The following is a 22,504-nucleotide window of genomic DNA, read 5'->3' as shown; positions in this document are numbered from 1 at the left end:
ATGATGACCATCACGCAATCATTTTACAATAAACAATTCTGGATACTGGCTGGCCATGTAGACAAATTCAAAACTAATGATGTATCTAATTTTCCAGAGGTTTCTCTGATTATGAAGCCAATGGCTTCAAGGAATCTATGGAATTACAAATATTTGAGAGGGGGAGGAAGAGAGAGAAAACATCTGTTGGCATATAAGAGGCGAAGTAGCGAGGAAGATAAGTTAGATCTGTTGAATCAATCATGCTTTATGAATGTATACCTCAGTATGACTTCTGCACAATGATCTCAGTTCCTGCTTAGTAGGTCAAATTGTTAAGAAAGAGAAGAAGGGGAGGGGGGGAAAGATATAGCTTTAGCCTGATTTTTATTCAAGAAATGCCCCTAAACAAATAATTTCAAAGATGGCATGTGGGGAAAATAGGATCTGCTTGTGTTTCAATGCATAAACCACAAAACTCATTTGGATCACTTAAGTTATTACAAAACAGTTGTGGTACTCATCATGGCTATCGAAATTCTTAGTCCCTGTGTTTCTTATTAAAAATGTGGAATGTCTATGTTTCACTTCATATGATATGAACCTGTGGTTTTTATATTGATACTGAAAGTGTAGACATGCAAATAATAATGACAACCAACCCTCTTTTTTGTTTTCCAGGTAGAAGTAGAACAAATCTACTTTGTTCTACTTGACATACAGGTCTATGGAGATTCACAGTCATCCAGGTCATGGCTGTCCTAAAAATGCTTTTTTTCCAAAAGAAGCTGGACTTTATTTTTTCCTTGGAGACGTTTCACTTCTCATTGGTCAGAGTTGAAGAAGCTTCTTGGATGAGAAGCGAAATGTCTTCAAGGAAAAAGCAAAGTCCAGTTGCCTTCTGGAAAAAAGCACTTTTGGAACAACAAATCTTACAATTTCTTGGCTCAGAAAAAAAAAGAAGCCAATGTGATGGGCACTAATGCCTGAGATAACAATAACAATAGTACTGCAGAAAGCATAGAATCAAAATTGGCCTTCCCCAGCCTGGTGCTTTCTAGATGTGATGCCAATGTTTTCAGCAGGAATTCCACATTGACACATGGTAGAAATATTAGTTGTGGAAAAATTATTCTTAATAATTGCTAATTTTATGGTTCTCTGGCTGCGTTATTTTAATATCTTCTAGTCTGAGATTCATTGCTTATCTTAATTATTATGAACCACTTTCATCATAAAAGATAAAACCCATATAGAGAAATATATACCAATATTTTACAGATCTACTCAACATGAGGCAGACTAAAAATGTCCATGGTTAATTACATCTTTATATAAACATATATTAAAAAGAAATTCTTTTTTATATTGCTGTTCCAGAATTATCAGAATTTAAATGGAGAGTATATTTTGGATGAACTAACAAAAAGCAATTTTAAATGATCAAATATATAGAAGGAAAAACTTCTATAGGAAAAATGAGAACTAGCAAATTTTTATAAGAATAAACTCTGCTTTCTTTTGGTATTCTTTGTGTGTGGGAGAGTGGGTATCAAGGAGTATGTGTACTAAGATGATAAATGACAAAAGCTTTACAAAGGCACTTGACCAAGTTCCTCATTAAGAACTTCCTGGAAAATATAAGAGCCATGGAATTTGAAAGAAAATGCCATAATGGGTATAAATAGTAAAGAACGTACTGTGTAGACAATGATAGAAAAGAATGGACAGTTCTCATAACAATAGAAGATTGGAAAAAGTGGGATTCTTGCAGGATTTCTACTGCTGACAAATAAAAAAAAAAAATCACCAAAGTGACCAGATTTTCAGATAACCTCAAATTATGTGCCAACTATTAACACCAAAATTATTTACATGTATTCCAGTGAGGATCTGAGATGCCAATGAATGACCATCTTGATATTCTGAAAGGTAGCACAAAAGAGGAATACAGCTGTGATGTTGAATTCCATGTGCTAATATCATGATCCCTTTATACTAATGATGGGTGGTGGTTAGTTATAAGGGTTTTCCCCTAAAAATGTTTAATCTATTAAACCAGCCTAAACATTGGTTCATGGACCAATCCCTCCCATTGGGCTGGTTGAAGCCTTCCCTGTCATTCAGACAAGAATGGAAGAAACTGTCTCAGGAACTGCCTCAGGACATTTGATTTGGTGCTTTGAAGTTGTGGGGGATGGGGGAGAACAAGCGACAGGAAGTGATGTTACTTGCATCATGGTGTCACCACATAAAAATGCCAATTGGACATCTCTAAAAATTGAGGAGACTTGCTTTCTTTCATCAATTACCAGTTGGCTTTTTGGATTCCTCTTTCCACTGAAAAAGATATGTCTTTTTCCATGCGTGAAATGAAAATAGAGCAAACAGGCAATCCAGGAACAGAACGGTCCTCTTTTTGATATCTGATCTGAAGGGAAAAAAAAAATGATGGATGATAATGGCAATTGTTGTTCCATCTTTTGGATAAACAACAAATGCATGGAGTGAATATTTTCTTTTAAATTTAACTTTTATACAAGTGTAGTAATCTTTTTTTTCCAAGTGATCCAATTACCAGAAAACATATCAAGGAGAGCAGCAAATAAATACTCCCATTTTCTGTTTTGATTTTACTTCTGAACTTTCATTCCTTTCCACAGATGGTAAACTAGTGACTTGGGAGGGGAATGGGTTGAGAGAAGGGAAAGAAAAGGGTAACCAGCACACAAATTCCTCTGGCCTCTTGTCATTCCAAACATCCGTTTTCCCCATTTTCCATTGCATTTTACCATTTAGACAAAGAAGTGAGAAATTAAATAAACATATGGCCAAATGAGCAAGAATTTGCTGTAACATTTGGCTATATCATTTGCTTGAAGCCAATAGAGAGGAAAAAACAAGAAAACCTTTGCAATTTTGAAATAGAAATAATATTTTGTTGACGGAAGAAAATTTAGAAACATTTCATAGATCTGTGAATAACTCATTAAATTCCAGAAGAAAATAATCATATTTAAAATACTCAACATTAATAAACAAGAAAAAATACATTTTGTGTGTATCATGGACTGTACAGCACTTCATAATTGATTTCAAACAAATAATTCAGAGGTTGTAGATCATGAACCCAACACCTGCCTACAACTGTTTCTGCATCTTTCCTGGAATATTACAGGTACCCTCCATCATTGCTGTGAGATCCTGGGAAAAGATGTAGCTACCTTAAAGAATTGTGGATATTTACTATATGCGTTCCCGCATACTATCTTTTTGAAACTGAATTTTGCACAGCCCTAGTATATTTGTCTTTAATATTTTAATTTATGCACATTTTCCTGTCAATCACATTTTCTAAATATTTTTAGGTTGTAAGCCACACTGCTAAATTCTAAAAAAGATAATTTTCTAGAAAAGAGACAGGATATCTCATTTAAACCTGCTAATGAAATTATTGTAAGGTGGATTGTAGCCATTTTGGATGCTGATGGCCTCACATTCTATTTGTGGCTTCTCTATTTTAAACATAAACACACAATTCAGAATATGCAAGTATCAATGTTACAGGTGAATTCTACTACCGAAATTATACTGTTCCTTGGGTGACAAGATAAGAATTAAAAGAGGTAATAGGGCTTCCCTCTCCAATCTGACATCTTCCTCCAAGTCTTCAGAGGTGCTTAATTGCAATTAATTAATTAACTGTTAATTACTTAAAGCAGTTATAGCGTTCCCAGCATTCTCCCACTGTGCTTAACCAATGAGGGATACTGAGCAATATCTTTAGGGAGGGCTATATGCTCTCAAATAGTCAAGTGAACGGTTTAATCGAAAGATAGCTCAGTTTCCCTAAGAAGGAGCTATAAATACATTTTCCCATATATTCTTATCTCATCAAAGAGAGCAAGAGAGGGTTTTGTTGCAAGAAATGTCCATCTGGGTTCAGTTCCAAGTGGGGAGAAAGACAATGGAAACATGGAGGCTGTTTGGAAAGATGGTTTAATGGTGGACAGGACCACATGGTTTGAGATCCTGGGCAATTGAGCACATGGGTGTATGTGTGAGAGAGATTTATACCCTCTCTTGGGTCCCGCCTTAGAGCTTCCTGTTCCTGTGTAAGGGCAGGTATCCTGATTGGTTGTCAGACTCCCATGGAGCCATGCAGGGATAACTTTGTAGGTTGTCTTGAGTCTCAGGCTTGGTTGAATCTTGCTGGGTGATGATGTAATGAAGAGGGTTTGGGGCAATTCCTATTATGACTGTGGGTCAATCCTACCTTTGTTGGCTCTTGGGTGAGGGTATTTGCTTATGAATAGACCTAGCCATCTCTTTATCTCTTAAGTGCTGATATCTGCTGAGGAGAGTGTGGGCTATTAAGAGTGAGTCTGCTTCCTGCCTAAAATAAAAACATGTTTCTTCATTTCTCATCCAGGGAAATATAATATTCTGCCTTTTAAATATTTCCTAGAATATTTCATTCTTCTAGGAGAAGGGTGGGTGCTAACTTTCTACAGTTTATTATTTATATGTTAAACAAATGTACATGGCCTCCTATCTTAACCAGTGTAACACTGGGCAGCAAAGACTAAAATAAAAACAACTTCAACAGCAACCAATTCAAACGCAGTGAGGCATCCTAAAAACATTTCCAACAGCATAAAATCAAAAGGTCTCAAAGAACATAACCCAAAACTCATACGTGCTATCCACAGATCTTCAAGGCCTTCCAGAAGGCTAGCATATTTGGGGATGGGTTTATTTTGGGGTAGCCAGTCAGCTGTTTCATCCCCCACTTGACTTGACTTGCAAGGCAAGTTTCAGGGGAGAAGAAAGAACCCATGAGTTCCTCTCAACTGGTGAAGTTCTTCATCCTGCTTGTCCTTCATGCGGTGTCGTGCAACATTTGGAAGGAGTGTGGGATTGTAAGAGTCTGTTATTACTGCAAGCTTCAGTTAGCGGTGTGTGATTGGCTTTGCTGGAAAATATAAAAGTATCAAGTTTTTCTTCAGGGAAATTGTTTTAATAGATAACAGCATGTTGTACAATGTTTCATCAGTAATATTTGGGCCTAAATTAAGAGCAGTTGTGGGATGGGTTGCCGATCTTTTCTTGTGATAAAAGGGAAATAGTTCAAGAAATACAGACCAGATGTTACCTTAATCCAGTCCTCATGTAACCAAAGCACACTCAGAGACAGTAATAATATTCCTTTCTACCTGGTTCTAATTTTCCTGCTCTCAAGCACCCCCTGTGAAAAATAGATTAAACCAACACACATTGTTTATGAATCACCCTCAGAAGGCTTGGAGGAGCTGGGCGTGGAACTTGCTGGATGTATGTGATGGGAGGTACGGTTATTGCCCTCCGCAGGACATTTAACAAAATGGCTCCCTTTGGCAGGGACCTTTCAAAGAATAGTCTTTGGGTGATTTACTCTCTTGCTTTCGGAGGCTGACATTCTGCTCAGCAAGCTGAACACAGTTTGAAATTTGTCATCAACTTTTTGAAGTCGGGAAACAGCTTTACCCAACATGGAAATCCTTTGAATGGATGGACTTCAGCTCCCAGAATTCTCAGGCATGGTTTTGCTGGTTGGGGTGTCTTGGGAAGTGGAGTCCAGTCATGTGAATGGTGCTTAGGTTGAAGAAAGTTGTAAATGTTTTCCTTATATCCTGTTTTCCCCAAAATAAGGCATCCCCTGATAATAAGCCCAATTGGGCTTTTAAGCGCATGGCAATAAGGCCAAGCCCTTATTTCAGGGTTCAAAAAAATATAAGACATCTCTTTTACTTATATTTTACAAAAAAATATAAGGCATCTCTTTTACTCTTTTTGACTTCTCTTCTCAAATATTTTTGACAAATATTTAAATATGACTGGAAACAGAATTAGGACATAACTTTCACTGCCGTTAGATATCTCCATTTTCCTCTTCTGCTTATACGCTGCTCACCCCACCCCACCCCAAATTAATTTTGGGAAAACACGGTATGTATTTCCCCATCCAAATTAAAACAAAATAAAACACAATAAATGACCCTCAGGTTGAGAAAGGAGGGCAAGCTTTGAAGAGAATTAATTGATCATCTGATACCATTTGATCTTCAGGCTCCTTTTGGATAAGGGAATAGTGTGCATTTCAGTCTTAAATTGCTATTGAGTGGGGCATTTGATATCTCAACAACAGAGAAGGGTTGCATTCCAAGATATTGTTGAACTTCAATTTTCCATATTTACCAAAAGTCAAACTTCCCAGGGATGTTGAAAGCTATTGTTTGGCAACATAGTGATAACAGTTATTCAACATAGACTTTGAGTAACTTATTTCACAACTTACAGATTTATATTAGATTCTACAAACAGTAATTCTTATTCATGTTGCTAATTTGGGGTGGGGTGAGCAGCATATAAGCAGAGGAGGAAAATGGTGATATCCAATTGCAGTGAAAGTTATGTTCTAATTCTGTTTAAACAGTCATGTTTAAATATTTGTCAGCTGCCCAGAAGAAAAGTCAAAAAGAGTAAAAGAGATGCACATATCACATTGTGAGAACTTACTAAACCCATTCTATGGTTTTGGTTAAGCATAATTGAGAGATAAACTACTAGGTTACAAGGTGAAGGTTAAAAAATATATAAAGAAGAGGAAAAAAGATATATGAAGGAGCACAAAAGCCCTAGTCTACTTATACTCCTTAAAAAAAGTAAAATTTGGGAAAGGGTTAGAAATGGGAAAATGGGTATAACATGGAGAGACATTTGTTTAAAGAAAGCAGCCATATTTAAAAATAGCTTTTAAAACCCCTCTGTCTTATAAAGCATTTTCTCAGCCTATTCTTTGTAACTTCTTAAACTCTGAACCAGTGTGGCAATGGGAGTTTGGTGATATGGACTTCCATAGAAGGATGCTGCAGAAGAAATAAGCAACCAATAAGATATTCGGGCCATTCAGCCATCACTCAAAGTAAATAAACTTCACTAAATAAACTTTTAATGCACTATTTAAGGCAGAAGCAAGCAATGTTTTGACTTGTTTCAGTGGTCAGAGATGGCAGCAGGCAGAACAGTGACACGATGGATGTAGCTGTAGTAAAAGGAAATAGAATTTCCATGGCTTTATTCTATTTATCTGTGTTCTATTTATTGTATTGTGCTCAGCATTTAGCAGTAGAAATGCCTTTGAGTTGTAACAGTAACAGTAACAGAGTTGGAAGGGATCTTGGAGGTTATCTAGTCCAACCCCCTGCTCATGCAGGAGACCCGTACTAGGGATTCGAACTGCCGAACTTTCTGATCGACAAGCTCAGTGTCTTAGCCACTGAGCCACCTAGTCAGAGTTTGGCTCCATGGATGCTTTCATGGATTCCAGTGGTTTCATTGATATAATCAGTTGTATCCAGAAGATGGGCACCATTTTGCTGTTTAGACTCATCCTGTGAACAACAAATCATGCAGATTTCTTCACTTCAGTGCAGAGGCGGTGGAGCATTGCCTTTTTTCAGGATGTTTTTCAGCTTCCCAGTCGGGGGTGGGTTCTAAAATTTTTTACTACCGATTCTGTGGGCATGGCTTATTTTGTGGGCATGGCTTGATGGTCATGTGACAATTATTTAGGATTTAGCAGAGGTACTGGTCTACCAGGTTTTTAACTGCTTGCAGAGCTGTACCGATTTACCCATTTATTTTTTGCAGGCACTGGTCTACCCATTTATTTTTGCAGGCACTGATCTATTAATGTATTTTTGCAGGCACTGATCTACTCATGTATTTTTGCAGGCACTGATCTACTCATGTATTTTTGCAGGCACTGGTCTACTCATTTGTTTTCTTTTAACACTGACCAGGTGGCCCTTTGAAGCCCCACGGCAAGAGTTTAAACAGTTTTTTTCCCTCTAGCCATAAGCTGGGACTCAGGAGGCAGCAATAGATTGGGGGTGGGGCCAAATAAAAGGTAAGAATAACACGGGGGGTGGGTGGAGGGGCATGGGGGGAGGGGGGGCAGAACCGGTTTGGTGACATCATATCGTCACCACTACCGGCTTGGGAGAACTGGGCCGAACCGGGAGGAACTCAGCACTGTTCCAAGTCTAGTTTGTAACCCTGGGATTTTTCAGTGATTTCCCCATCCAAGTGTTCCCCATCCAAGTGTTAGCCAGACCCAGCCTTACTTAGCTTCTAAGCCCACAGAAGAACTTCCAGGTATTGCCACCTGTTGAGACAAAACAGAAACTAGCCAACCAGATTCGGTCTAGCCAGTGTGGTTCAGTATGTGAGTTGAATCTAGGCCAGTGATGGCTAACCTTTTTGCCATCAGGTGCCAGGAAGGGGGTGGGTGGGGATTGAGTGCGTGCGTGCCCACACCCATAATTCTATGTGCCCCGACTCCGTGCATGCGACTCCCCCACTCCCCCCGCTCCTGGCACGCGATGGCCTGGTAGGCCCGTTTTTCTTTCTTACCTGGCTCCAGGGCCTCTCTAGGAGTCTGGGGAGGGTGAAAACGGCCTTCCCCACCTGCCCAGAGCTCCTCCGGAGGCTGAAAACGGCCCATTTAACAACTTCCGGTCCCACCTTCAGCCTCCAGTGGACCTCGGGGTGTGTGTGGGAAAGGCCGTTTTCGCCCTCCCTAGACTCCTAGAAAGGCCCTGGAGCCAGGTGAGAAAGAAAAATGGGCCTTCCCCACACCCCCAGGCCCTCTGGAGGCAGGAAACAGCCTGTTTCCCTACTTCCCTACTTCTGGTGGGCCCAGAAGACCCAAAAATCAGATGGCCGGCGTGCACATGCGCACCGGAGCTGAGCTCGCATGCCCACTGATATGGCTACGTGTGCCACCTGTGGCACACGTGCCATAGGTTCGCCATCACAGATCTAGGCTATAGACGAAATGTGTTATTAGCCATGGATAAGCTGGTCATGAAAATGCAGCTTTTGTTTCTTTGGGGGTGGGGAACTGTTTTTTTGGGGCATAGAAGCTAAAGTAAGTTTTACTGTTTGGGATGTTTCCATACCCAATAGTTAGAAATCATGCTATCATTTATTGGTGCAATTGGAGGGTAAGTAGGGAAGAGTTGTGCTCTGGGGTTAAGAATGTGTACTTTATATTTCTGCTCTCCTAAAACTTTTGTGTAGTTGTGAAAAAAATAACATGTCCATGTAATCACCAGGAATCAAGCTTTAGTCAAGGGAGTCTTCACTTTATGCGTGAGTTTACTAGGAAGTTATACTAGGAACTATTTACTAGGTGAATTTAACCCTGAAAACAGTATATAGTATGGGTGGTAAAGGGGTGTGTAGGTTAAGAGCAAAAACAAGTTATTAACAATGACAGAAGACCTTTGATTTCCTGGCTCAAATTTTCTTTTAATTTTTTTTACCATATAAAACTGGGGAAAAAAATGTAAAGTCTCTCTCATTGGACTATTTAGTAACCTATTAGTGCATTTATCTTTTTATCGTTTGACAGGTGGAAGTAGTAGTCCGACCTTTTCTTTTTAATTATAAGGGATTCCAGATGTAGAAAGGAACATAAATTAAAAGCAGACTGACCTGTGTAGCTTTTCAAAGTAAGCCAAATGTCAAGGTATCTGCTTTTCATTTCAGAATGTTATTAAAGCTATTACTAAGAGAGCCATATTGCAAGCTCTGCCCCAGTAATCAACACCTTGAAAGCAATGCTGCAGATTTACAGTGTGCTGAAAAGAAAATTTGTCTTCAAGGATGACCTTGATTGGTCATTTTCATAAAAAGCAGTCCTTGAATCTGGAAAAGGCGGCTTTGTTACCTTTAATAGGTATTTACTTCTTTCGTTTCTTGCCCTCTTTGTATGAAAATTCACTTCTGATATACATACAGACATGGACATAAGATTTTTTTTAAAAAAGGAAGATATAAATTAATACAGACTAATATAAGAAAATAGAAAAACAGAAAAAACTAAAACTGCAAGGAAGAAAAAAAGAATAGAAAAGAAAGAAAAAAGATCAAAAAATAACTTCTCATCTTTTTTTTACAGCAGTTATAAGTACAATGAGAAATTTACTCTATGGTTACAACATCTCTCTTCTCTCAATTAGACATATCTCTAATAAATATTTCTTTAGCATCTGCTACTCTATAATGTCCACAGAGGAGAGATCTCCAATTGAAAGCCGTGTTCTAGATAAGCAAGCAAGTAGGCTCTGATTATCTGTACTTGAGACGGTTGTAGGACAGGAAAGCTTCATAGCCAGATCTGGATTTTGTATTGGTTTTGGATGCATGATAGAATATTCTTCCTTCTTTGAGTAGAGGTTATGTTCCCGTCCATTTGCTTGAATAGAGGCAAATAGAGCTTTCTAGGCCGAAGATCCTGGCATCAGGGTTCAATAATCCCTTGCACCTTGAGATAAGGATGGAAAAGTCCTTGCCATGAGCAGCAGATTAAGCCACATTTAATCTGATTACAAAATCAATTATTGTTTCTTTCTTATTTGATTTATATGGTTATATGTCATTTCATCAATTACAGTTTTGGACAGTAAATATAAGATTAAAAAATCAACAGATGGTATTTTATTAAAGAGCTTTCCAACCTGGAACTAAGGAGAAGAAGTGAGAACAATTAATCAAAGGAACAGCTTGCCTTTCTGAGTTGTGGGTGCTCCATTGCTGGGACAAGAAAAGGTTGGGCGATCATTTGTCTGGGATGGTATACGGATTCAGGGGTGGGCTTCAAAAATTTTAACAAAGAGTTCTCTGCTTGGTTGCTGGGTGGGCGTGGCAATGGTGGGGGGTGGCCTAGTTGGCCTCCACCACAGTGGGGGGGTTCTGGAGGCCCACTTCCAGTAGGTCTGTTTTTCACCCTCCCTGAGCCTCCGTGTGTGCCCTGCACTCACCTGCATCCAAAATGGATTGTGTGGGGACTCATGACAGGGGCAGGGTGGGGTGGGCAGGGCCAGCCAGGAGTGGGATTTGGGGGTTCTCCGAACTGCACAGAATCTTAGCTAGAGGTTCTCCTGAAGCCCTGCAAACCCCCAGCAGCCCACCCCTGTACTGATTCCTGCCTTTGACAGGGTGTTGGATAAGAAGACCTCTAAGGTCTCTTCAAGCCCTATGATTCCACAGTATGAATCCTGAGACATTGGGGTTTTAAAAAGTAGGCACTGCAATAATGAAGGCATACCAGATGTCACTGTTTAATAAATAGGCCCTGGAACATGCCCAGCCTTGCCTTGCCCTAACCCTAACCCTTGTCAGATCTAGATTTTCTAGATTTCCACAATACATTGAACCATAAATTAATTAAATATGCCACTTTCTGATAACGTGCTGTATCACAAGATTAACATGTTATGTGGACATGGCTATAGTTTTGTAAGTGCGCTATCGAAGCATATTGAATGACATACAGTCTGTGTAGCTACACTTAGTATACTTAACTAAGTTGACCAGCAAAAGTTAATTTCCTGAGTTCTAGTAATTCACCAATTTACTTTGTCCATAAAATATTGGCCAATTGACTGATTGATTATGTGCTATAATGGCAGTGTCAGATTTTAGGGATCTCATTGGTAAATTTTCTCCAGGATGGTCTGTCTCCAACTAGATTCTTCAGGTTATCTAACCGTATATCCCAGAAATTCTTGGCTTTGTGCTCATGAAATTTTTTTTTTTTAAATTTCACTAGAGGTTATTTTCAGGAACAGAAATAATAATTCACATGTTGAGTATATGGACTGGGTGATCAAGATCAAGCATGAAGGACGTGCAAAGAGGCCAGTCTCAGCTGTAAATCAATGTGGGTAAAAATTTTAAAGCGCTGCTAAATACAAAAGCCCTAATCACCAGTAGATCTGTTTTATTTTATTTTATTTGTTTTGTTTTATTTATCATATATCTGCTAAGAGCATGAATGGTATCATATCTACTTGACCTTTATTTGCCAATTGCTAAAATCAGCACAACACAAATAGTACTGCTCCAAATTTATGTTCCTTTATGCTATTTATTTATTTAAATTATTTCAATGTCCATCCATAGTATAGTGCGTCTGGGCAGCTAACAACAGTACCTAAATACTGACACTATCAAAGTCAAAACAATAACTTAAATATCTATCACCAAAAGAAGTATAATAATTGATTAGCCATTCTCCCCCACCCCCTCTGCTGATTGGATGAAGAAAGGCCATCCCTTCCTAAAACATACCAAGTCACCAACACACACAGGAATTTCCTACAGTTCAGGGTTCTCAGAATTTTTTTGCAAAATTACCAAACTGTAAACTAAAATCCAAGCCTCCTTATGTTCCCTTCTGCTTTTTCAAGGGAGGGAGAAAAAAAAAAAAGACTTCATCTATAATACTGAAGAAAAGATATACCACCTCTTTTACCAGAACACAAACATGGGATACCTGTGCGAAGGTATCAGTGTGGGAGTGTATTCATTGTGAGCAACAACTCTTTTTAAAGGAAAACTTTCCAGCAAAATGCTTCCTTCCTTGTTCCTTGCCATCCCTCTTTTGTTCTTGCAAGAGGTTAACTGTATTTGCACAGAAATGCTTGTACCGAAGATTTGCCTGGCCTTTCTCACCCAATTCTTCCCCACTCTTCCCCCTCCTTGCCCCTGCCCCAGTCTCTCCTCCCCCTCCAGCTGAAGCGAAGTAACAAGCAAAATCCTGAGACTTCTCTTGGCTTTCCTCTTGCTGAGCTTGTGGCCTTTTTGAACTGCCATCTGCAGATTCCGTTGATGCACTGACTGGGCCAGACTGTGAAGGAAATAACGTGATTTAGATCAAGTGCTTGGGAAGGCAGTTCATGAGAAACACTTGAGCTAAGCTGTTGCCACTCAGGATGCGCCCTGGGGAGAAGGGTTGCGTTTCAGGTCATGCTCCTGACTTGTGTGAGGGCAGGCACAAAGCAGCGTTTGGTGGAGCCAGGCTGCGTTGGGGAAGGGAGGGGGGAGAGGGGCGAAGGGGGGTGGGTGGGTGAGGAAGGGATGGGGGGTGGGAAAGAGGAGAAAAAGATTATGAAACCATAGAAGTGAATCTGCCAAATTAACTTCTCACCCTCTCAATCACACTCTGGAGGATAAACCCCCAAACTTTTTGCCTTTAGAACCAAGCTTGTTTTACACTAGTCAGTTCATTCCCTTCATTTATCATGACAGCCAACTATCATTCCAATTATTTTTTTGGGTGGGAGGAAAAATTGGGGAAGGAAACGTAGGGCAAAATAACCGTTATTTATTTCTTCCCTATTTGGGCCAAAATCATCATTTGCATGATTCTTTCAACCACTGCTTAAGTGTCAGGACCTCTCTGGCAAGGTCCTGCACATAAGTAGGGGACTGCAATGAACTCCTGGCTTCAATTTTCTGACATAATGTAAGCAAACTAAAGTTAACAGAAAATTCAGGTTGGATAGGAGCCTATCAGGATCAGAAAAAAAAAATCCATTTGTATTTGGAGGTGATTTGGATTTGTATCCTTTTAGCTGCTGAAATGTGCTACAGGAAGCCTTCAATTCAGAAGCAGAGGAATACTCAAAATGTTATATTCTCAGAGAAATGGGAAACCAATACCAGTCATTTTCTAAGGAGAAAAGACCTTGCTTTTCTGTTATACAGGCATGCTTTGTGTACAGAATACATCCCTCAACCTAACTATTTCAGCCTTTTCTTCCGAAGACTGTAGATAGCTGCCTGTCCCATTTCCCATTTCCAAGACAGTCTTGGAAATGGCATAATAAACTCCATTCTAGCAATACATGGATTAAAAATGTTAAACTGGGAGTCTGATAGTAATGGCTGTTTATGAAATCCATTGAGGAAATGTGATAGATTGTGTCCGTGGCCAGAACTATATTGGGAGGAGGAGGAGGAGGAATAAAACAGGATCAGCTAGTCATAACTTTCAGCTGCTTCCTTGGTGGGCCAGAAAAGAGATGAAGACAACAACACGAGGATATGTCCTCTGAGATAGTTTGCTGGACATCTTTGTGCCACCATTAATGAGAGGTCATGATAGTTCTATGCCAGAAGTGTTTTTGTGATATAATTTTTTTTTTTTTAATTTGATTTATATGCCGCCCTTCTCCAGAGACTCAGGGCGGCTTACAATGCGTTACAATGCGTTAAGCAATAGCCTTCATTCTTTTGTATGTTTTATACAAAGTCAGCTTATTGCCCCCACAAACTGGGTCCTCATTGGTCCTATATTGGTCCTATATTTTGTGTTGGATATCTTAGAAATAAGATTGTAAATTAAATAACAAAAATGTAAACATCTGGCCAATTCATAGAATTGGAAGTTTAGTTTATATTGTGATTCTTTATAATTTCTATGTGGAGTCCAAATTAGAAAAGGAGGCAAAAGCAGCAACAGGGAACTTTGTCAGACTGATATGTTTGTGACGATGGGATTAAGATTAATATTTGGGGTAGTTTTAATTCAGATAATGGATTATGATTTTCAGCATTATGATTTTCAGCATTTCGTTTGAAATAGTGTATTTAGAGACTGGAACTGCTGACATCTCCTTCCTTGGAGAACAATGATAAAATCCAGTCCTTTCTCTGCTTCCTTTATTTCTTGCAGCCTGGCAAATAGAATGCCATTTCTTTGCAACTTCTCAAGATCAAAAGTTATGGGGCTCTTTTATACGCCTCCATTTTTTCTCTCTCTATTCCCCCCTCCCTTCAGATTGTTTGCAAGGAGGCTATTATAATGATCAAAATAGTGGGGCTCTCTCCTCACAAATTACATTTAGTTCTTCAATGGGTGGTACAGAATTTAAGAGACATGTTTGTCCCTCAGACTTCAAAACAAGCTTATATTAGAAACACATTGCTGGAATAGTTCTTAGCTAACATTTATATTACTTTAGTTACCAAATCCAACAAATCCTAGGGACTTGGCAGTGAAGAGTATAATATATTAGGCATTAAGGTGGTATATGTATGTGTGTCTATAAATATACAAGCTTTGGTGCACTTGCAAGGAAATAACTATGTGATTCTTGTGTGTTGGCTTCCAGAGCAGGAAGATTCCCACCCATTTTTCCTCTGCATGCCATCTTAGCTTTTTGGTGTTTTGATTTCAGTTTATGGGAATAATTTGGATTACTGTACTGGTTTGTGGCACTGAGTCTCTGGTATCACAAGTGTGCATAGAAATACAGCAGAAGCAATCACTCCATGAATTAAGAAAGGGTAAGATTCATCTTGGGGAGAAGCAAGGACATTTAATTGCATGGACAATCATTAAGAATATTTATCTGGTAATATGTTAGACCCCTTTGGTTTGGATTACTGCAATGGATCTGCATGGGCTGCCCTTGAAGAGGGTGTGGAAGCTGCAGCAGGTCCAGAATGAAGTGGTTTGAGCAACTCATGGTTCAATATTCAAATAACAATGCTGCTCTATGAGTGCATTGGCTCCTAGTGGGCTTCTAGACGTGGTTGAAGATGCTGGTTAAAGCTATGAAGCTCCACATGGCACATCTTTTACTTTGGATCTTCAGGGCTGCCAACCAGGCTATTTGTGGGATTGCCTTTGTCTTTGCTTAGCCCTCCAGATCTGATAGGAATGGCATGCTTTGAGTCTCTTCTATCCAGCAATGTCATCTTGCTGGAGTTGTGTCTACTTTGTAGCAGTACATGTCCTATGGAATAGCATCCTCCTGGAGATTTGTAAGGCTTATAACCTGTGAGCCCTCTCTAAGAGAGTCACAACCTGGCTGTTCCAGAACCAGAATATTAAGCAAGCTGTGGTGATTGCTTAGTTTTGGTTTTATTGCTGCTTTTAATAGTGAATTGTGAATGATTTTCTTTAGACCTGAGGCCAATAAAATAATTACTAGTTGTTCAAGTCTATTGTTGCCTAGTCTTAACTTCTTGTACATCACCCAAAGATGAATGGCCATATAAACTGAATAAACTAATAAGCAAACAAATCTGTTGAGTCCACTGCAGGGCTACATAATCTGGGTCCTGGGGTCCTGGACTTGAAAGTCTTAAGAATAGCCCCCAAAACACATTGAAAAAGTCAAGTGCAGCCTTCTATTAAATTGGAGGAGGAAATGTCAAAAACCTGTGTTATGCTGATGATCCTACTCTTGCCCTACCCTGAAAATGGTATCAGTTTGTGGCCTGTTGGGAACTGGTCTGCGCAAGCTGGGGGCAAACGTACAAAGTTCCAAGAAATAGAGTCTATCACACTTCTTGGGGGTGGGTGGGTGGAGAACAGGCCCAGACATAAAACTCAGTTAATAGAGCCTTGCAAAAGCCCAGCAGGCCAGCAGGATTAGGGTTAATCTAAGAACAGGTGGAATGACCTTCCAAATTCAATGCAAGAAAAGTTCTTCCTCCTGGGCCCTGCCAGTTGATAGTCCTTAGCTGATGGGACTTGGAGTATACCCATCCTGCTAGACCAGGTGGGAAGAGTAGAAATAACGGGGGAGATACACTCCTGTAGATAGCCTGGTCCCAAGCCACAAAGAGCTTTAACTATCAGCACCTTGAATTATATTTGGAAACATAGTAGAAGTCAATTCAACTCACAGAGTGGTGGAGTGACATATTGTCAGCCCTCCCAGATAAACCAGATAGGAAACATGACTAGATGAGCTAGTTCTACTTTATTAGATTATATTACCAGAATCTTGCAATCTGAATGTACAAAGTTCCTGCCACCACTTTTAACAGCATGGTGGCTCCTTCCTAAATTTCTTCCCCTGACTTTAATCCATTGGGGGTTCCTGCATCTCTTTTCTGATTTTTTCCTGGGCAGCATCTTTTCCCCTTGTCCCCCAAAATGACCCACATTCCATTACACGTGCACCCAAACCCCAATGCCACTAAGTGCCCCACTGGCACTTTCTGCACCAGCTGAAATTTCCAAATGCTCTTCAAAGGCAGCCCCATTTAGAAGTGGTTGCAATAGTCCAATCTGGAGATCACAAGGGCATAAAGGACCCTAAGCACGTCCACTGGTCCAGGATGGGCACAACAGATGCAAAACCCAAAGCCCTCTAAGCCACAATTGCCCACTTCTTCTCAGGCAGAAGCTGTGAATATAAAAGGACCTTCTGATTATGCTCCAGATTTGTCTGGGGCAGTTCCATCCCATCCAGGTTCATAGAAGATCTCCAGAACGGAAGGTTTAAAAGCCCTAAACCACTTGGTCTTGCTTGGATTGAGCTGAACCTGTTGTGCCACATGAAGTGCCCCCAAAGTCTCCAGGCATCACTCTGTGGCATCACTTAGGCAATCTTTTTTTCACTTTAAAAAACAATAGCAATAGCAATAGAACTTAGACATATACAATGCTTCCCAGTACTTTACAGCCCTCTCTAAGTGGTTTACAGAGTCAGCATATTGCCCCCAACCATCTGGGTCCTCATTTTACCCACCTCGGAAGGATGGAAGGCTGAATCACCCTTGAGCCTGGTGAGATTCGAACTGTTGAACTTCTGGCAGCTGGCAGTCAGCAGAAGTAGCCTGCAGTACAGCATTCTAACCACTGCACCACCAGGGCTCCTCCTCCCAAAAAATGAAAAATGTTTTATTACTTCCTATTTTATTTGTTTTAAAAAATAGAAAAGGAACAAAACACAAAAATAATTATGATAGGAATACATATGTTTGTCAAAGAGGAAAAAAAACACATAGAAATTGCTTTGAAAAGTGAAAGCATATAACAAAAGAATTTTTTTTAGTATGATACATCATTTTAACAGTAGTGCTTTATTCCACTTATTTTCTTAACATCTGCATTTGGTCTTGATTTATTGATAACAAACATCTATAAAGGCTATCAGTATGTTTTTTTTTTAAAAGGATTTAACAAGTTCTAGTGCCGTGATGGCGAACCTATGGCATGCGGGCCACAGGTGACACGCAGCACCCTCTCTATGGGCACATGAGGTGCCGCCCTAGTTCAGCTTCACTGCGCATCTGCACACGCCTCCCACCAGCTACCTGGTCATCGGGTCTCTGCCGCGCATGCACAGGAGTGGGGGCATGTGTGGGGGTGGGCGCATGTGGGGGTTGGGGCTTATGGGGGCCCCGTGTGCACATGTGCAGGCGCAGGGCGTGTTCAGCGGGATGTGTGCACATGCACAGGGGCCAGGGTGCATATGCAAGGGCTGCATGTGCATTGCATTTTGGGGGTTTGGGCGCACACATTCATGTGCACTCACACACTTTGGGCACGCGCTCCGGAAAAGGTTAGCCATCACTGTTCTAGTACCTCAGGTGCCTGAGAAACTGAAAATGCTGCTGGTCCAAACAATTTTGTTGTTTTCAATGTTCTTAAAGTATTCCTAATGAAAAACCTTTGATGATCTATGGCAAATCACCCAGATATGATCCATATACCGTATGCATGCATATACTTTATATATGTGTGAAGGTCAGATTTTTCACCATGTAAAATTCATAGACAATCTGTTTCTTTGATCCAGGTGACTTTCTTATTTCAACTCTTTTTCCCCAGGCAGCAAAAGCTTTAAATATTGGGTTGCCCAAATGTTATGTAGTGTATATGTGTGTGCGAAGCCACCGAGGGACATTCTTTTGAACAGAGAATAGAAGTAGAAATATCTCTGCTTTAAATTACCTCCTTCTTAAGTGGCTTCCTTTCTTTTATAAGTATTGTTTATTACACATGTCAGCATCTGAGGCATTTTCTGCTTTTCATTTACATATGATATTTGAGGCATATACTTAAAAAAAACAGTAGTTCTGGAAATATAATTGAAATGTTCTCACAATGGGGAGGGGTATTGTTGAATGCACAAGTGGATTGGAATCATATATGTTAGAATCATCCCTGACTTACATACATTTGTGGGAAACGTGGAACAAAAATTACAGGTCTATAGTAGCATTTATATGCCTAAAAGATACAGGAAATGACCAATTGTTCTCCACAAGGAAGAATTTGGATAGTGGTGCAGCCAGGAGCAGACTTCAAAGAGGAAATCCGTGGTCCAACTCGGAATAGTTATGAGGGCCTCCAAACTAAGCTGAACTGATTTGCCCTGTTTTGAAGTAAGTAAAGTAACATACATTATCATTTAAATAACATCTTAGCACTACCCTAAAAGTTTTGCCTCCAAATCTCAAATTACCCAACTGCAATCTGCATTTGTACTGCAAATTAAGATGACGGGATGAAGTAGAAGCAGAAGTTGAGAGAAGCAGAATTTGCTTCTCATGGTTTTGCTCTTTATGTTCTCCCTCTGCTCAAAGGAGGTGGGGGGGGGGGGAGAAGGATCCAGGAGAAGGGCTGCTGCAGCTGTTAACATATTCAGCAAATGAGTGAGCAGTAACAAGTTGATACTGATAGCAGAATTCAGGAGGAAGAAATAAAGATAGGTATTCTCCAAGAACAACAGAAGACCTCTGAAGACAGTTCTACAGAGAAATTATTGAGTCTGTCATCTGCACCTCTATAACTGTCTGGTTTGGTTCTGCAACCCAACAAGACAGACACCATCTTCAGAGGATAATTAGAACTGCAGAAAAAACCATTGCTACCAACCTGCCTTCCATTGAGGACCTGTATACTACATGAGTCAAAAAGAGGGCTGTGAAAATATTTACAGACCCCTTGCATCCTGGACATAAACTTTTTCAACTCCTACCCTCAAAACGACAGTATAGAGGCCTCACCAGCGGCCTTGAAAGAGGCGGTGGTGAGGCCTCTCCTCAAGAAGCCGTCCCTGGATCCGGCAATATTGGCCAACTACCGTCCTGTCTCCAACCTTCGTTTTATGGCGAAGGTTGTTGAGAGTGTGGTCGCGCGACAGTTTCCGCAATTCCTGGAGGAAACATCCTATCTGGATCCGTTCCAGTCGGGTTTCAGCCTGGGCACAGCACGGAAACGGCATTGGTCACGTTGGTTGATGATCTCTGGAGGGCTCGGGACAGGGGTTGCTCCTCTGTTCTGGTCTTGTTAGATCTCTCAGCGGCTTTTGATACCATCGACCATGGTATCATGCTGCACCGGTTGGAAGAGTTGGGGATGGGGGGCACCGTGTTACGGTGGTTCTCCTCCTTTCTCTCCGACTGGTCGCAGTTCGTGTTGGCAGGGGGGCAGAGGTCGACCTCGAGGACTCTTATATGTGGAGTGCCTCAGGGGTCGGTCCTCTCGCCCCTCCTGTTCAACATTTATGTGAAGCCGCTGGGCGAGATCATCCGTGGCTTTGGGGTGAGATACCATCAGTACGCTGATGACACTCAGCTGTACATCTCCACCCCAGGCCACCCCAACGATGCCCTTGAAGTGATGTCCCAGTGCCTGGAGGCTGTACGGATCTGGATGGGGAGGAACAGGCTCAAGCTCAACCCTTCCAAGACTGAGTGGCTGTGGTTCCCGGCATCCCGATATAGTCAGTTGACTCCATCACTGACTATTGGGGGCGAGTCTTTGGCCCCCACAGAAAGGGCTCGCAATCTGGGAGTCCTCCTGGATACGCAGCTGTCCTTGGAGGAACATCTGACGGCTGTAACCAGGGGGACCTTTTGTCAGGTTCGCCTGATCCGCCAGTTGCGGCCCTTTCTTGATCGGGATTCCCTGTGCACAGTCACTCATGCCCTCGTAACCTCTCGCCTTGATTACTGCAATGCTCTCTACATGGGGCTCCCCTTGAAGAGCACCCGGAGGCTCCAACTGGTCCAGAACGCAGCAGCGCGGGTAGTGACGGGAGCAGCGCGGCGCTCCCATGTAACACTGCTCCTGCATGAACTGCACTGGCTCCCGGTGGTCTTCCGGGTGCGCTTCAAGGTGTTGGTTATCACCTTTAAAGTGCTCCATGGCATAGGGCCTAGCTATCTTCGAGACCGCCTGCTGCCACCGACGACCTTCCATTGACCCGTGCGCTCCCACAGAGAGGGCCTCCTCGGGATGCCATCAGCCAAACAATGCAGGCTGGTGACCCCCAGGAGGAGGGCCTTCTCTGTGGGGGCACCTACCCTCTGGAATCAGCTGCCCCCAGAGATAAGGAGAATCCATGACCTCAGTGCCTTCCGCCGTGCCCTTAAAACCTTCTTTTTCCAACAAGCCGGGCTGGCCTAATTCTTTTTAAGTGTTTTTAATTGTTTTGTTTATCGTTTTAATTAATGGGGCCAAATTTATATATATTTTTTTAACTGTATTTTAATATTTGTATTTGATGTTTTTATTTGGCTGTTCACCGCCCTGAGTCCTCAGGGGGAAGGGCGGTATACAAATTTAAAATAAAATAAAAATAAAATAAAATAAAACAAGTAGATACAAGAACAGTTTTTTCCCAAATGCCATCACTCTGCTAAACAAATAATTCCCTCAACACTGTCAAACTATTTACTAAGTCTGCACTACTATTAATCTTCTCATCATTCCCACCACCCATCTCCTTCCACTTGTGACTGTATGACTGTAACTTTGTTGCTTGTATCCTTACGATTTATATTGCTATTGTTTCCTGATTGCTTATTTGCACCCTATGACTATCATTAAGTGTTGTATCTTATGATTCTTGACGAATGTATCTTTTCTTTTTATGTACACTGAGAGCATATGCACCAACACAAATTCCTTGTGTGTCCAATTACACTTGTCCAATAAAAAAATCTATTCTATTCTATTCTATTCTATCACAGAATCTCTGCAATGAATGAAGAAAAATACACGTGTCACTGTCCCAGGATAAAGTTGTAGGATCCAATCTGGCTCGGTCATTGGGACTTTTTTTTTTTTTAATTTGATTTATATGCCGCCCTTCTCCGAAGACTCAGGGCGGCTTACAATGTGCTCAGCAACTGAGGTTTAGTCTTCTCTCACACACTCTGGTGAGAGAGAAGTTCTCTGAGGATGGGTTCTAGCCCAACTCTTAAAGCTTGGAAGACTAAACCTCTGGTCTCAGTGACCGACCCTGATTGGATCCTGCAATCTATACAATATTGAATGGGAGCTGCCTCTGAACTTATGCAAAACGGATGTTTGTTACTGTGCAATGCCCATGATCTCCCCACCTGTTTGGAAGTTGAGGAGCAGAATTGTTCTTCTGAGTGTATTTCGTCTGCCTTTTCCTGAGTGACAGATTAATAATGGATTTTGCATCTGGATGATCAGTTTTATCTTCCACTTCTGGTGGTTTCAGAATTTATATTAATGGCAATGTGGAGGAGAAGCTTCAGTGACAATGTCAATGGGATGAATGAATGAGAACTTGGGAAATGCCAGTTGTATGAGATTTTGGAGCTGGAGGCCAGCAGGCAGAGTGAGAAACAGAGCTGTACAAGAAACATGGTGTTTGCTCCTGTGCAGCTGTCATCATTTCTGAAATGAGGACTGGAATTGACAGAACTGACTACATGCTCTCCATCATTGCTGGTGCAATTGTACTGCTTCAGTCACAGAATTTTACATGGGGTAGGACATCATATCTCCTTCAAACTCTCATAAATTCTTCAGTCTTGCCTTCCAAGGGAAAAAAAAAACACCCTTTCCCAAACATATTCCATGGCATTGTTGAGTAGTATTCTTCACCCATTCCATGCT

This window comes from Pantherophis guttatus, chromosome 1 (assembly GCF_059756535.1).
Source record: "Pantherophis guttatus breed Tessera chromosome 1, ASM5975653v1, whole genome shotgun sequence".
NCBI classification, from domain to species: domain Eukaryota; kingdom Metazoa; phylum Chordata; class Lepidosauria; order Squamata; family Colubridae; genus Pantherophis; species Pantherophis guttatus.
Note: the sequence above shows the minus strand (reverse complement) of the source record.